Source organism: Puma concolor, chromosome C2 (assembly GCF_028749965.1).
Source record: "Puma concolor isolate L17-30 chromosome C2, mPumCon1.1.hap2, whole genome shotgun sequence".
Taxonomy (NCBI): domain Eukaryota; kingdom Metazoa; phylum Chordata; class Mammalia; order Carnivora; family Felidae; genus Puma; species Puma concolor.
Genome location: NC_141675.1, coordinates 1,947,806 through 1,965,456, shown reverse-complemented (window position 1 = coordinate 1,965,456; position 17,651 = coordinate 1,947,806). Strand labels below are relative to the sequence as shown.

Sequence of the window (17,651 nt, the reverse complement as noted above, 5' to 3'; positions counted from 1 at the left end):
CTGCTGCTAACAGTATCTCAGTAAATAACCTGACTGATAAGTTACCGAGACCCAGTGCTCCGTTTCATCACCCTGGGCTAATTCAGTCTCAGTGGACAGTGCTCGCTACCAAGTGATATTGAACTGACGGCTACCAGGGCTCACGCAGGTTAGGGATGGCAGCATCGACTTTTTGACTTTGAGTTTTTCCTTCTGTTACGGTTGCACTCAGGTGTTGATGGTGACAGGAAAACGCATGTAGACTGCCTCAGGGGATAGGGAGTGCTAAACGCAGGAAATATTTTAAAACACTCAGAGAAGGCAAAGCTCTTGTTAGTAATAAATAATAATGAAGGAAACCTCATAGTAGACACATTTTTAAAAACTTAAATCACCATTATTTAGATCATTTTGTGTCCGTTTAAAATTTATGTGGATACATGACAGAATTAAGCACCAATCGTGTTTGTTGGCTCGATGAGAGGAAGGTTTGATTGCCCCAAACAGGAGAGCCAAGCCTGATAATTCTGGGCAAATGAAGTCAGCTACACAATCACATATATTCAGCGGTTTTACTGGTCAGCTAGGGAAAATTGCAAAATGACCCGTGCAAACATTTAAAAATTTTCCTTTTCTAAAATTCGTAAACCAATTCCACGAGTGAACATAATTGTGGCTTTTGTTGCAATCATCAAGTGCTTACGTGTCATTGTGGGCCCCTGAGGAGCAGGGCAGCGAAGGGCCCCCTCCTGTCCGGGGCATCATCGAGTGGGTGTTCCTGCCCGCTGGCTGGCTTCAGCACTCCAGGGAGTTTTTCAAGGACTGGGGCGTCCGCCTCCTGCTGTGTGCGATGCCTTGTTGTGTGTCCCAAGGCAGCCCAACAGGTAGGATGCTCTTTGGGGAGTTCATGCTGCAAATTCAAGTTTAAGCAGCTATGCAGGGTTTTCCTTTTTGTTAACGAATGTTTTCATTTCTTTGTTCGTTTTTATTGTTTTTTTACCTAGCGTGAGGCAGTACATGACTGAGTTAATGTGTGTTGAAATCAGGTGCAGAGACTTAAAGGTCTTCCCTTTTCATTACCTCTGAATACTGTTATATACTCTTTCAGGGTTGGCATCTAAGTCTGAGTCATGCAGAAGCAAATTTTCCTCTTTCTAGGTTGGGGTTATACTTACGCACTAAAAGTCCATGCTGCCTTTGGATTTTTTACATGTATGTATGTATGTATTTATTTTTACCTACGTTGGTGTGGCATCAAACACCAGCAAAGCTCCACAGCTAAGAGTGATAGAACTGGTACCTTCTTTTCCAGAGCTTCATGCCTGGAAAGTTATGTTAGAGAGCTGTTAATTAAAAATCCGTGAATTCAGAAGTTACAACAGAAAAGACTGGTAAACTTGACCCCGTGAGTAGTGAAATATGGCAAAATATACCATTACCACAGATACATAGCGCAGTGGTGGGTGAAATAATTAGAATACACGTTACAAGCAGGGGCCATATTCTTCAATGCACAAATAAAAAACGCTTAAGTTTTAGGAATAAGGTGGATTCTTTTTTTTTTAAGGTGGATTTTTTTTAATTTTTATTTTTTTTATTTTTTTGAGAGACAGAGACAGAGACAGAGTGCGAACAGGGAGAGGTAGACAATGTGAAGAATCCGAAGCAGGCTCCAGGCTCTGAGCTGTCCGCACAGAGCCCGATGCGGGGCTCGAACCTACAAACGAGATCATGACCTAGGCTGAAGTACGATGTTCAACCGACTGAGCCACCCAGGCGCCCCTTAAAGTGGATTATTCTTACAACAGTTTGAAGAGAGTTATGAACGAAGGGAGAAATACAAATGGCCAGTTTGCTTGGTTCTCAGTCGGGACCATATTTAAATATAAATCTCAATAATGAGATATTACTTATCTGGCAAAACCCAAAAGTTCGATAGTGCTAGGTTTTGGTGAGGAGACAGAAGACAAGTCACTCTAAGATACTGCAGAGGTGGGACTAGGAACTGCTAGAGCCATTCTGTGGGGCCACTGGGGGGAAATCTTCAAAATGCTGAACATACGTCTTCACAGATTCCATTTCTAGGAATTTACTAATATATTTGCCAAGACACATCTATGGGGATGTATCACTCAGGTGTGTATACAGGAATGATTACTGCAGCTTTTTTTTTTTTTTTTTAACTGTAGTTAAATTGGATTGCAGAATTGGATTACTCGTAATTCTTGGCTCATCGTCCTTTTCATCACTGATCCGTGTGTTGCCTATTCCCCCTCCCCACCGTCAAGTTAATATTGTCAAGAACTTTGTATTTATGATTCTTTTCTTTAAATTTTTTTTACTTTAAATATATTTGACTAAACAATCAAATTCCTAAAAGTAAATAGTGTTTACGTTTGCTTGTGTATTAACTTTGTAAAAAAAAAAAAAAAAAAAAAGTGTGCCTTCTGAGACATGGTTTTCACTCAAAATTATGGTACTTAGAGTGACCCATGTTGCTTTGTTTCACTGTTTTTCATTTTACTGCTGTATAATATTCTATCTATTGTGTGAATGGACCAAGATTCACTTATTGATTGTTCTTTGGTACATGCTTGGGTTTCCATTGTTTTGTTAGTAAAAGCAGCGCTGCTATGAATATCCTCATAGATGTCCTCCTGCTACAAATACACAGAAGTTTCTTTCAGAAGTTGCTGGGGGGGGGTCATAGGCTATACCCCTAAATAATCAACTCTATTTTAGTAATACTGTTCTTCCAAAGGGATCTTACCAATTTCCCTTCATACAAACAATCAGTTAAGAGCCTCGTTGAGTCAGTCTAACATTTAGTGTTGCTACATGTCTTAAGGGTAGAAGAGCATCACATTGTGCTCTTGATGTGAATTTTTCTGAATTCTGGTAATGCTGAGTATCTGTTTATCAGTTGCATGTATGTCCTCTTCTGTGAAATATATTTTTTGCCTATTGGGTTGTCTCTTAGTGATTTGCCATTGGTTTTTTTTCTCTCTTCTAAAAAAAATTTTTTGTTTTTACATTTATTTATTTTTGAGAGACAGAGGAAGACAGAGTGGGTGAGGGGCAGAGAGAGAATGAGACACAGAACCCAAAGCAGGCTCCAGGCTCTGAGCTGTCAGCACAGAGCCCAACGTGGGGCTCAAACTTGCAAACCGTGTGATGAGGACCTGAGCTGAAGTCGGATGCTTAACCATCTGAGCCACCCAGGCGCCCCTTCCCTCTTGTTTTTAATACTGTATCTTCTGTATTTTGTTTATGAATCCAATTTGCCAAATAGTGTCCCAATGTAATAATCTTTGCAAGAGGGCACTTTAGGATTTTAATGATTAAAACTAATATTTTAGGGGCACCTGGTGGCTCAGTTGGTTAAGCATCTGACTCTTGGTTTGGGCTCAGGTCACCATCTCACAGTTGGTGGGTTCAAGCCCCATGGTGCTGTCTGTCCTGACAGCACGGGGCCTTCTTGGGATTCTCCGTCTCTCTCTACCTCTGCCCCTCTCCCCCACTCACAACGCTGTCTCTCTCAAAAATAAATAAATAAACTTATTTTTTTTAAGCTAATACTTTATTCACTATGATTATTATGATTTTCTTTTTTGTTATTTCTTTATCTTACAATTCTGCCTGTTTCCTGCCTCAAACCTTTCTTACTACCTTTAGTGTAAAGCCCATTTAAATTGTTATGACCTAAGTTATTCACCAGAAATGTATACTTGTTAACTCTTACTCTGTCGCATCTCTCATTCTTTTCCAGCTTCCTTGCAAACTCTGGTTACTCTGAATTCGTTCCAGTCCCTGAAATTGTCATTCTCTAATGTGTTTTCTCCTGGATTCATTCTGCTTCTTGAAAATGTCTGTCTTTCACTTACCCGTCTTTCACTTAGTTCAACCTAAGGCTTTCCCCAAGTTCGAGGCCATGTTCTCTCCCTCTTGAGTGTGCCTATAGATTCTTTAGGCATTTTGTAACTTCTGGTCTTTGACTTGGATTTTATGTGCCATAACACAGTAAATCTAACTTTTAAAATAATTTATATATGTATTTGACATATGACATTAGTTTCAGGTATACAGTGTAATGATTCAACACTTGTGTGTATTGTGAAATGAACATCACAACAGGTCTAGTTAACGTCCATCACCATACATAGTTACAAAAATCGTTTCTCGTGATGAGAACTTTTAATGTCTCCTTGCTTAGCAACTTTCAAATAGGCCATACAGTATTATCTGCTGTGGTCACCATGCTGAACCTTACATCCCCATGACTTATGTTATAACTGGAAGTTTGTACCTTTCGATCCCATTCATTCATTTTGCCCCTCCCCTTTCCCCACCTCTGGCAACCACAAATCTATTTTCTGTATCTATGAGCTCAGTCTTTGTTTTGGATTCCACATGTAAGTGAGATCGTATAGTGTTCGTCTTTCTCTGTGTGATCTATTTCACTTACCATAATGCCCTCCAAGTTCATACATGTTATCGCAAATGGCAAGATTTCCCTTTTTTAAAATTTTTTTTTTTTCAACGTTTATTTATTTTTGGGACAGAGAGAGACAGAGCATGAACAGGGGAGGGGCAGAGAGAGAGGGAGACACAGAATCGGAAACAGGCTCCAGGCTCCGAGCCATCAGCCCAGAGCCCGACGCGGGGCCCGAACCCACGGACCGCGAGATCGTGACCTGGCTGAAGTCGGACGCTTAACCGACTGCGCCACCCAGGCGCCCCAAGATTTCCCTTTTTTATGGCCGAATAATACCGCATTATATTAGGAACCACAGTTTCCTTATCCACTCATCCATAAGCAACTTAGGTTGCTTCCATGTTGTGGCTATTGTAAGTAATGCTGCAGTGAACATGAGAATGCAGATATCTTTTTCAAGTCTTTTTCATTTTCTTCAGATAAATACCGAGAAGTGGAATTGCTGGATCATATGGTCGTTCTATTTTTAATTTTTTGAGGAGCCTCCATACTGTTTTTCATAGTGGCTGCATCAATTTACATTCCCACCAGCGGTGCATAAGAATTCCCTTTTCTCCACATCCTACAGTACTGTTGTCTGTAGTCCCTATAGTTGCAGTTTTGTGCCCTTAAACAGCATTTGTTCCATTCTTCCACCTGTTACCCACAGTAATTATTTTACTCTTTGTTTTTTATGAGTTCAGCTTTCTTCGTTTTCCCAAAAATAAGTGATACACAGTATTTGTCTTTCTCTGTCTGACTTATCTCAGCCTATTGTCCTCAGGGTCCACCCATGTTGCTGCAAATGGCAGGATTTCCATCTTTCTCATGGGTGACTAATACACACACACGTGCACATGCACACGGACACAGACGCACACACTACATTTTCTTTATCCGTCTGTCGATTGATGGGCATCCAGGTTGTTTCCATCTCTTGGCTATTGTGACTAATGCCACAATAAACATGGGAGTGCGTCTATCTCTCTGGTATCCTGTTTTCATTTTCTTTAGTTATATACCCAGAATTGGAATTGCTGGATCACATGGTAGTTCTGGTTTTTATTTTTTCAGGAACCTCCATATCATACCCCATCCAAGTTACAATTGATTCTTCCTTCTCCAGAAGTAACCACTATCTTGACTTTTATAGTTATCACTGTATTTAATTTTTTTTAGATTGATCACCCAAATGTGCATTGCTTGACATTTTGTATTGCCCACTGAAAATTTATAAATCTTTTAAGTCTCTGATAATCAGCAGATCCCCTTTTAATCTCTTTCTGTTCCATACATTTAATCTCTTTCTGTTGAAGAACTTGGGTTACCTGACTTGCAGAAGTTACCACAGACTGAGTTTTGCTAATTGCATCCTGATTGTGCAATTTCCGCCTGTTTCCTTTATCATCTGTAGTTCTTGGAACTTGAGAGATCCAGAAACTTGATCAGATGCAGGTTCTGTCCCTTTGGTAAGGTTTCATGTGGTGTTGTATTGTTTCATCAGGAGTCACAAAATTGTCTGGTTTTCTTTTTTTGTGGGGGATGCTAGCATCTATTGATGCTTACTGCTTAGACCATTAACTTATTGGGATTGCAAACTGATATTCTGATTCTTTTTTCATTTATTAGTTAGAATACTCTTATAAAGAGCAATTTCTCTTCATTTCTATTTGTTATCTAGTGTTACAGTTTACATGAAAGTCAAGGTAAATGCTTGATTCTTCCTGTTTCCCAGTTTTTGACTTTTTTTTAAATGTTTATTTATTTTTGAGAGAGAGAGTGAGACAGAGCGTGAACGGGGGAGGGTCAGAGAGAGGGAGACACAGAATTGGAAGCAGGCTCCAGGCTCTGAGCTGTCAGCACAGAGCCCGACGCGGGGCTCGAACTCATGGACCATGAGATCATGACCTGAGCCAAAGTCGGACGCCCAACCGACTGAGCCACCCAGGCGCCCCCTGTTTGCCAGTTTTTGAAAGTGAGATATGTGAAGGTTTGACGTTGGGAAACCAAACATTTACATAGTTTCAAGTGATCTTCCACAAAAAGCTATATTAATTACAAAGGGAAAAATAGTAACTTTATTTTTTTAATTTTTTTTTCATTTTTCTTTTTTTTTTTTTTTAATTTACATGCAAGTTAGTTAGCATATAGTGCAACAATGATTTCGGGGAAAAATTGTAATTTTATAATGAGGCAGTCTGGCAGACAGCATCTTAACCAAATGATCACAGTTAATATCCCCGATAACAGGACAAATGGACACGCTGTGCCTCCTGATATGATGTACGAGAAGACCACAATATTATTTCTGTGGCATTTGTGACAGAAATTAACAACTTGAATCTAATCATGAGGAAACAGCAGATACATACAGAGGGACATCCTACAAAGTAACTAGCCTGTATGCTTCAAAAAAAAGTCAAGAAAGATAAAGGCTGAGAGAATGTTCCAGATTCAGAGACTAAAGAGACAAGACAGCTAACTTGCACTCTGTGGTCCTGGGCCAGAAAAAAATGTTTTTCTTTTGTTGGGAGGGCCATTAATGGCACAATTGGCTCATTTTTAATATCTATAGATTAAATAATAGTATTGTATTACTGTCCTTGTTTTGATCATTGTACTGTGTCTTTGACAAAGAGTGCCCTTGTTTTTAGGAGATACTTGAGTGTTTTGGGGTAAATGAACATCAGGCCTGCAACTCCCTCTCAAATATTTCCGGGACAGTTACATATGTGTGTTTATATGATACTGGTTAAGAGGTAAACTAGGGCATATTAAGAGTTGTAAGATTCCTTTGAGCAAGAATCCGTTTGGGGCACTGCGAAACCAGGAATGCCAGGGAAAAGGCTTCTGTATACAAGGGAGGATGGCGAGGAAAGGAAGTTCTCTGATTGGCTGTGTATAGTTTTTCATGTTTGTTTCTTTATTTTTGAGAGAGGGAGAGAAAGGCAGGCCGAGAGAGAGGAGAGAATCCCAGGCAGGCCCTGAGCTGTCTGCGCAGAGCCCGATGGGGGGCCTCTTTCTTAGGAACCACGAGATCGTGGCCTGAGCCAAAAACAAGCGTCTGTCGCTTGACTGACTGAACCACCCAAGTGCCCCTGATTGGCTGTGTCTTAAAGCTTAGTCTGCTCTTTTGTGATTGGTTATCCCTGGATTCCGATCTCATAACTTGGGGGCATCTAAAGACTTAGAGTCCTGGTTGCTCAGGCGGCCCCAGCACTGGAGCCACCTCAGTCTAATAGGCTCCCCGTTTGGTTAGTTTAACATCTCTCCATCTATCTGTAAAAAGAATGATAATGCAAAGGCATTATGTTGTTAGCATGTTAGCACTTAGGGAATGTGGATGAAAAGTACACAAGAGTTCTTTGTCCTGTTTTGCACCTTTTCTATAAGTCTTAAATTACTTAAAAATAAAAATGAGGTGGTTTCTTCACATCTTTTGGAGGTGACTTAGAATTTTTAAAAGTATTATAAATTTATGAATTCAAACCTATTTAATGATTTTTAATTCATTGCAGTTATTACTTTCATTGAAATTCAAATGGTCTTCTCTTTGTTTCCTGAGTCCTTTCCCATGACCGTAGCACTTTTGATGGTTTCCTTCCTGACAAATATGCAGGTGTATCAGGCTCATGTCATATATTCCCTACCCCAGACCTGAAATCAGCCACTTTCTCAGTAAGTGTTGGTTTCTTTTTGTGGGAAAGAGTATGTCAGAACTACGATCTAGTTGCTAGAGGTATTTTTTCTAGTGAACGTATAGTTATTTCTAGTTCAGTATAGTGAACGTATAGAGAGATGAGAAACTCATGATTTCATACTGAGGTATCTGATGCGTAACTTAGTACCTTACTTCATCAGTCTGTGCAACTACGTCTCCTTTCTTCCATACTACTAGTCCTGGCTCGGACACGGGGAATTCTAGAATTAGGCCCTGTATTTTTCCCTTTGCTTTCTCCACATCACAGACAGGGCAGCCTCAGAATAACAATCCCAGAACGGTTTTCACCAGTATAATCACCGAAGAAAACAGTGACATTTTTTTGCATACGTTCTTTTTCTTCACCTCTGCTTTTAAATGGTTACACTAAATCTGCATTGTCAAACTTAACAGCCATCATATATTACACCCTCTCCCATTTAATTCTCATTTGGTCTATTTAATGCTCACCACCAGTCTTTATTTAAAGTCTGTGTAGTCATTGTGTTGTCTGGTGCTTATCCTGTCGAAGATTCCTCAGGAAGGGTTCCCAGGAATGGTATTCTCCGAGGTCTTGTAGGTTGACCCCAGTTTGTGCCCTTCATACTTGAAAGTCAGTTTTTTGTCCTAGTTGGGTTCATTCCTTAATTTTACTAATATCCATATGAACCTGCACATTACAGCATACATGTGTGTGTACACATTACAACATCCATACACATTTTGGTGAATAATTTTGAAATATGGTGGCTTGTGAATGAATCCAAACCTAGCATTGGTTCCTGTCAGTTTAATGGTTAATGTTTGAACCCGTAGGTGATCAGTATTATAGTAAGTACTGTGAGAAATGCAGTGGAAATTAGCGTTTAAAACATTTGATGAAAAAGACAAGTCCCAAGAATGTATACAGCTTTATGTATGTAGATTCATTTTAACTTTTTCAGAAAGTAAAGGAAAACTGCATGAAAAACTTTTTTCGTTAGTATAATTTATAATTAATTCAGTAAATATTGTGTAAAATTTTATTTTTCATTTTACCAGAATTTCAAATGTCACCTTTTTGACTTAGGATTTGGTAAACATATAGGGACAAATTCTGTAACCATTCAGATGAGTTTATTTCTAAGATCTGTAAATAAGGCAATGACTTCCTTCTGAGATGATGGATAAATACACATTCCAAAATTTACACGAGATAGTACATGTCAAAGTGACTACCCCCCACAGTGTTTAACATACAGAAAGCACTTAGTAAGTGATGTGTTTTAAATCTGCTAAACTTGTGTGATAATCTTGTATTTACTTATATTATTTTCTTTTTAAAGAAATGAACAGTGTTAATATTTAGATTACTATTAGCATTCCTAGTGATTTTTTAAAAAATGTGTGTTCTTGATTCAACTTTAAAAAAATTTTTATTTAGTATAAAAATATATCTTTAAATATGCAAAATACAGAAGGGTGCCAAAGAGAAAAAAAAATCACTCGTACTGTCATTGACCAAGGAAATGAAATGTTGGGACGCCTGGGTGGCCCAGTTGGTGGAGTGTCCGACTTCGGCTCAGGTCATGATCTCACGGTTCGTGGGTTCGAGCCCCACATCAGGCTCTGTGCTGACAGCTCAGAGCCTGGAGCCTGCTTCTGATTCTGTGTCTCCCCCCTCTCTCTGCCCCACCCTCCACTTGCACTCTGTCTCTCTCTCAAAATAAATAAACATTAAAAAAAAATTATAAAAAAAAAAAAGAAAGTTTTGCTGGATATACACTTCTTTGTTTACACTTTCTTTTCCTGATTATCTTCAATCTATTATTTCATTTTCTTCTGCCATAAAGCTTTGCATATGAGGTTGGAAAGGGGAGGAGTACTTTAATAGCCTATTCATATAATTGTGGATATTTTGCTGTGCCACCTAAACTTGACAGGTGGCAATTTCTTTTTTTTTTTTTTTTAATTTTTTTTTTTTCAACGTTTATTTATTTTTGGGACAGAGAGAGACAGAGCATGAACGGGGGAGGGGCAGAGAGAGAGGGAGACACAGAATCGGAAACAGGCTCCAGGCTCTGAGCCATCAGCCAGAGCCTGACGCGGGGCTCGAACTCACGGACCGCGAGATCGTGACCTGGTTGAAGTCGGACGCTTAACCGACTGCGCCACCCAGGCGCCCCACAGGTGGCAATTTCTTAAATATTAGTTGCAAATTGGAATTTTAAAACCATGGCAATCAACTTTTTGTACCTTACTAAGTTAAACTCCATTGGTCTTTGTACTTTGAGTAGATCTTTTCCTCATTCAGTGTGGGTTTTGAAACATCATGAATGTATCACTTGGAAAATATTGGTTCACTAAGTTCTGCAAATCTTCCCATTTTTTACACATTTCATATATAGCATGAAAATACAGTATTCATATATAGTATTAAAACATCACAGTCATTGAGGTATCTGGGTGTCTCAGTCAGTTAAGAGATCAGGTCATGATCTCGCGGTTCGTGAGTTCAAGCTATGTGTCAGGCTCTGTGCTGACAGCTCAGAGCCTGGAGCCTGCTTCAGATTCTGTGTCTCCCCCACTCTCTGCCCCTCCCCCCCTCATGCTCTGTCTCTCTCTCTCTCTCTCTCTCTCTCAATCTCAAAAATAAATAAACATTTAAAAAATTGTAATTAGCATATTTTAGGCCAAGAGTTTGGTTGGATTCTTTGACGGAATTTCAGAATTTGCTAATCTTCTGATATGTTTGATTCTAGTTAGTTCCCTGTGCCTGTAACCCCAACCACTTTTAGACTGCAGCCCAGGACTCCTTTATTGTACTTTTTGCCCCTACTTCCTCTCTCTCTCAGTGGTATCTCTCCCCTGAAGCGATAATAGGCTTGGGAAGAAAGGGAGCAACTTTAATCCAGTCTTTGCTGCAGGATTTAGCTAATCTATTTAACAGAGAATTTCAAGTAATCTCAAGGTAACTTGTAAGTTTTGGAAAGCAGTATTCAGACAGACAGTAATTGGCTTTTCGGCAGTCTCGGGCCTGCAGTTTCTGTGCTCTCTCCCTTTTCTTTCCGCTTGCCAGCCAACCAGTTTTTTTCCCGAGCACTTGCTTTCTTATAATGCCTTTCTAAACGTGGCAGCGATAAGCCACGAGTCACTAAGTCTTCTCTAGTTGAGAAGTTTCTAGAGGTAGTTTCCAGAGAGAAAGGAGTTGGAGGGGTGGGGAAACAAATGAAGAAAATTAAGGGGTACAAGCTCTCAGTTATAAGTCATGGGGATGAAACATACAGCCTAAGGAATATAGTCAATAACGCTGTAACATATGGTGACAAATGGATTACACTTATTGTGGTGAGCATAGCATAGTGTATATGATTGTTTGATCTCAGTGCTGTACGCCTGAACACTATCTTCTATGTCAGCCATACGTTGATACATTTTTTAATCATGAAAAAAGTGTTAAAGAATATACAGAAAAAAATGTCTGTATTGAGTGAAGAGAAGGGATATTTCATGAGATATGTGGAAACTAAAAAGAATCAATGGAATTTCTAGAACTGAAAAATACTCAAATGTTTTAAAAAAGTTGGTTAGGCTTTCAAGCAGACTGGGCAATGCAAAAGATAGAATCAGTAAACTTCAGGAAAGGTTAATAGAAGTTATCCAAAGTGATATGCACAGAGAAAAGAGACAGCAAAAAGTTAACACATCCTTAGCACCTCGTACTGTCAAATGGTCTAACATGTGTGATAGGAGGTCCAGAGAAAGGATGGAGCATAAAAAAGTCTGAAGAAAGAACCCCAAATTTTCCAAATCTTATGACAGTCTACAGATTCAGGAAGTTTAGTGAATGCCAAGTGAATAAATATAATGAAAAATATCTCTAGGCACACCATGGTTAAATGACTGAAAACCAAAGATAAAGAGAAATCTTAAGAGATATATATATATATATATATATATATATATATATATATATATATATGGAGGGGCATCTGGGTGGCTCAGTCGGTTAAGTGTCTGACTTCGGCTCAGGTCATGATCCCATGGTTTGTGGTTTGAGCCCTGCATTGGGCTCTGGGCTGACAGCTCAGAGCCTGGAACCTGCGTCAGATTCTGTGTTTCCCTCTCTCTCTGCCCCTCCTCTGCTCATGCTCTCTCAAAAATAAATTTTAAAAAATTAAAAAAAAAAAAGATATATATGTGGAATAATAATACAAATTCTCATTGACTTCTTTTTTTTAAGTTTATTTTATTTTATTTTATTTTATTTTATTTTATTTTATTTTATTTTATTTTATTTTATTTTTTTTAGAGAGAGAGCAGAGAAGGGGCAGAGAGGGAGAGAATCTCAAACATGCTCTGCACTGTCAGCACAGAGCCCAGTGTAGGACTTGAACTCACGAACCATGAGATCATGACCTTAGCTGAAATCAATAGTCAGACACTTAACTGACTGAGCCATCCAGGTGCCCCCCATTGATTTCTTATAAGAAATAATTCAAAACAAAAGACAGCGGAATGGCATCTTTAAGATGCAGAGAGAAAAGGGGAAAACCTCTCAAAATCTATCTAACAAAATCTATCTATCCAACAAAATCTATCCAACAAAATTATCTTTAAAAAATAAAAGTATTTTCTGGTAAAACAAAACTAAGAATTCATCACCAACCTTCCCATACTGTAAGAAATGCTAAAGGAAATTCTTTAGGCTGAAGGGAACTGAAAATCATGTACAGAAAAGAATAAGGAACACCATAAACGATAGGTATGTGGGTAAATATAAAATACCTTTTGCCTCTTAAAAATTATTTATAGTTGTTTTAAGCAAAAGTCATAACACTTTATCGTTTATATGTCAAGTAAAACAGATGACAACATTAACACAGAAGATGAAATGAGAGTATATTGTGATTGTGGCTCTGGAGGTATAATATTAATTTAAGCTGGATTGAAATGGGGATGTATTGTGTTTAGAGCAACCACCAGAAATACAGAGACGTCATTCATTATTTGGTTATTTTAAAGAATTCTTAAAAGGAGAGCAAAGGAACAGAGAGCAGTTGAGGAAAATGGAAAACAAATAGCAAGTGTTTAAATTGGAGTTTTAAAAATGACAAGAGATGAAGCTGTTGTGGCTTCGTTAACACTGACAAAGCAGACGTTAAGATGTATATTAGAAACAGACATTTCTTGACAAGAAAACATCTATTGGACAGCAATAGGTATCTTAAGTTTTGATGAACCTGATAAAATAAGTTGAAAAAATATAAGGCAAAACTAAAGGGAAAAACAGACAAATCCATAATCATATGTAGAGTTTTAACATACCCTTGATAGACTAATAGTAACTGATAGAATAATCAGACAAAAAAAAAAGTAGAATATAGGAGATGTGAACCATGCTTAACCAACCAGACCTATACAGGACACTACATCCAACAACTTTAGAGCACACATTCTTCTAAAATGCGCATGAAACATTTATCAAAGTAGATTCTATGTTGAGCCATAATGTAAATCTCAACAAATTTCAAAGGATTGAAATTATCTAGAGTATTTTCTCTGACCAGAGTGGAACTAAACTAGAAATCAATAATAAGAAAATATTAAGCTACCTATTTCTAACTCCATGAATCAGAAGTTATCACAGTGGAAATCAGAAAGTATTTCAAACTAAGCAAGAATGAAAGTATGGCATATCAAAATTTGTGGGATGGTTCTTGGAAATGCTTTAAATGCATGCATTAGAAAAGGAAGGAAGAAAGTCAGTAATTAAGAGTTCCATCTCAAATGACTGGAAAAATGCAGAAAATTCGAAGAAATATAATGAAGGAATTGATGAAGATAAAAGGATAGATTAAGGAAACAGAAATCAACAAAGATAATTTTTATTACTAAAATTGATAACTCTCTAGCTTGACTGATAAAGGAAAAAACAAGATAAATTATTCTAAAACTGGAGACATAACCAATTTTTAAAAGTAGTATGGATAGGGGCACCTGGGTAGCTCAGTTGGTTAAGCGTCCGACTTCAGCTCAGGTCACAATCTCACGGTCCGTGAGTTCGAGCCCCGCGTCGGGCTCTGCACTGATAGAGCCTGGAGCCTGCTTCAGATTCTGTGTCTCCCTCTTTCTCTGCTCCTCCCCCACTTGTGTTTTCTGTCTCTGTCTTTCTCTCTTTCTCTCTCTCAACAATAAATAAATAAACATTTTTTTAAAAAGTAGTATGGGGTGCCTGGGTGGCTCAGTCGGTTGAGCGTCTGACTTCGGCTCAGGTCATGAACTTGCAGATCATGAGTTCAAGCCCCGCGTTGGGCTCCGCGTCGGGCTCTGTGCTCACAGCTCAGAGCCTGGAGCCTGCTTAGGGTTCTGCATCTCCCTCTCTCTCCGTTGCTCCCCACTTGCATGCGTGCTCTCTCTCTCTCAAAAATAAAGATTAAAAAAAATAATAAAAGTAGTATGGACATAATTACGGAACACATTTAACCACTATATGAAACTAGATTAAAGGAGAAAATTCCTTGAAAAACACAACTTTTAAAAACCAATGGAAGAAATTAAAAACCTGAAGTTATTTTACTACACTTGATCTTAGCCAAGAGGCCAAGAAGGAAATGGGGAGTTATCTGTTGAATAGAATTTAGGAATAAAATTTTCCTGAATAAAATAAACCCCATAAGCTTTTTTTACCACTCCTGTTCCAATTCCTTTGGAAAATATCCAAATTTTAAGGAAGAAACGATACCAGTCTTAGACTCTTTCAAAGTATAGAGGCAGTTTTATGAGGTCAACATAACCCTAATACCAAACTGAATGAGGATGTTATAAGAAAGGAAAATTATAACCAATAGTTGTCATGAGCATAGATGTAAAAATCCTAAACAAAACTAGCAAGTCAAGTCCAACAATATATAAAATGCCTAATAATTATAACCAATGGGTTTGTTTTAGAGATACAGGACTTGTTTGTGTATTTGAAAATCAGTGTAATTAAGCACAATAATTTGAGTTTCCATTTTTGGAAACTAGAGAGAGGATCAATGGAAGTCTAAAGCAAGCAAAACAAAGGACCTAATAAAAAGTTGAGCAGAAATCAATGAAATTGAAAACAGAGGAAATCAACAAAACCAAAATTGGTTCTATGAAAAGATCAATAAAACTGATAAACCTCTGGTCAGTTTAAGTATGAAAGAGGACACAAATCACTAATATCAGAAATGGGAGAGGGATCATCCCTGTTGATCTCACGGACATTAAAGGAATAATCGAGGAGTATTATGAATGCCTCTATGTCCACAAACTTGATCACTTAGATGAAATGGACCAATTTTTTGAAAGACAAAAACTACTAAAGATCACACAAGGAGAAATAGATAAACTGAATGGACATATATCTATTAAATACAATGAATCAATTATTAATAACCTTCCAAAACAGAAAGCACCTGACCCAGATGGTTATTTTGGTGAATTCTACAAACAAGAATTCTTTACATCATCCAGAAAATAGAAGCAGTAGACTTCTTAACTCATTCTGTGAAGACAGCATTACTGTAATACTAAAATCATATAAAGACATTATAGAAAGGAAAAACTGCAGAACAATGTATCTTGTGAACATAGATGCAAAGTTCAACAAACTTAGCAAACCAAATTGACAATGCATAAAAAGAATTATATGCCACAATCAAGGATACTTCATTCCAAAGTGAAGGTAATCCATCACATCAGTTGTCTAAAGAAGAAAAAATTGCAAGGTCATCAGTAAATGCAGAAATAGCATTTGATAAATTCTAATGTCCATTAGATGACATTAGATGATGATGACCAAGAGTCTCATCAAACCAAGAAGAGAGGGGAACTTCCTCAACTTGATCAAGAACACTACAAAAAAACCAGGCTATGGCACAAGAACAGACACTCAGATCAGCAGAACAGAATAGAGAACCCAGAAATGGACCCACCAATGTATGGCCACCTAATCTTTGACAAAGCAGGAAAGAATATCCATTGGAATAAAGACAGTCTCTTCAGCAAGTGGTGCTGGGAAACTGGACAGCGACATGCAGAAGAATGAACCTGGACCACTTTCTTACACCATACACAAAAATAAACTCAAAATGGATGAAAGACCTCAATGTAAGAAAGGAAGCCATCAAAATCTTCAAGGAGAAAGCAGGCAAAAACCTCTTTGATCTTGGCCGCAGCAACTTCTTACTCAACACGTCTCCGGAGACAAGGGAAACCAAAGCCAAAATGAACTACTGGGACCTCATCAAAACAAAAAGCTTCTGCACAGTGAAGGAAACAATCAGTAAAACTAAAAAGCAACTGACGGAATGGGAGAAGATATTTGCAAATGACATATCAGGTAAAGGGTTAGTATCCAAAATCCATAAAGAACTTATCAAACTCAACACCCAAAAAACAAATAATCCAGTGAAGAAATGGGCAAAAGACATGAATAGACACTTCTCCGAAGAAGACATCCAGATGGCCAACTGACACATGAAAAAATGCTCAACATCACTCATCATCAGGGAAATATAAATCGTAACCACCATGAGGGGTGCCTGGGTGGCTCAGTCGGTTGAGCATCCGACTTCGGCTCAGGTCACAACCTCGCAGTCCGTGAGTTCGAGCTCCGTGTCGGGCTGTGTGCTGACATCTCAGAGCCTGGAGCCTGCTTTGGATTCTGTGTCTCCCTCTCTCTCTGCCCTCCCCCGCTCATGCTCTGTCTCTCTTAACACCTTTCAGAATGGCTAACATTAGCAACTCAGGCAACAACAGATGTTGGCGAGGATGCGGAGAAAGAGGATCTCTTTTGCATTGTTGGTGGCAATGCAAGCTGGTGCAGCCACTCTGGAAAACACTATGGAGGTTCCTCAAAAAACTAAAAATAGAACTACCCTATGACCCAGCAATTGCACTACTAGGTATTTATCCAAGGGATACAGATAGGCTGTTTCGAAGGACACATGCACCCCAATATTTATAGCAGCACTATCAACAACAGCCAAAGTATGGAAAGAGCACAAATGTCCATTGATGGATGAATGGATAAAGAAGATGTGGTATATACATATATATAATGGAGTATTACTCGCCAATCAAAAAGAATGAAATCTTGCCATTTGCAACTACATGGATGGAACTGGAGGGTATTATGCTAAGTGAAATTAGTCAGAGAAAGACAAAAATCATATGACTTCACTCATATGAGGACTTCCAGAGACAAAACAGATGAACATAAGGGAAGGGAAACAAAAATAATCTAAAAACAGGGAGGGGGACAAAACAGACTCATAAATATGGAGAACAAACTGAGGGTTGCTGGAGGGGTTGTGGGAGGGGGGATGAGCTAAATGATTAAGGAGCATTAAGGAATCTACCCCTGAAATCATTGTTGCACTATATGCTAACTAATTTGGATGTAAATTTAAAAAAAATTTAAATTAATTAAAAAAAAAAGAAAGAAATGTTTTAGGGCTCAGTAGATTTATTTCATCTCTGAGTTTT

General features: G+C 38.3%; 1 protein-coding gene and 1 long non-coding RNA gene across 2 annotated transcripts in view; both read left to right on the top strand.

Annotated features, from left to right (window-relative positions):
* Nucleotides 1–17,651, top strand: part of FBXL2 (F-box and leucine rich repeat protein 2) — a 114,656-nt gene that overhangs the window by 38,726 nt on the left and 58,279 nt on the right.
* Nucleotides 4,503–11,569, top strand: LOC147577040 (uncharacterized). Its single transcript, XR_015255922.1, has 2 exons — nt 4,503–10,075; nt 10,323–11,569. It is a non-coding gene; the product is annotated as an uncharacterized LOC147577040 (long non-coding RNA).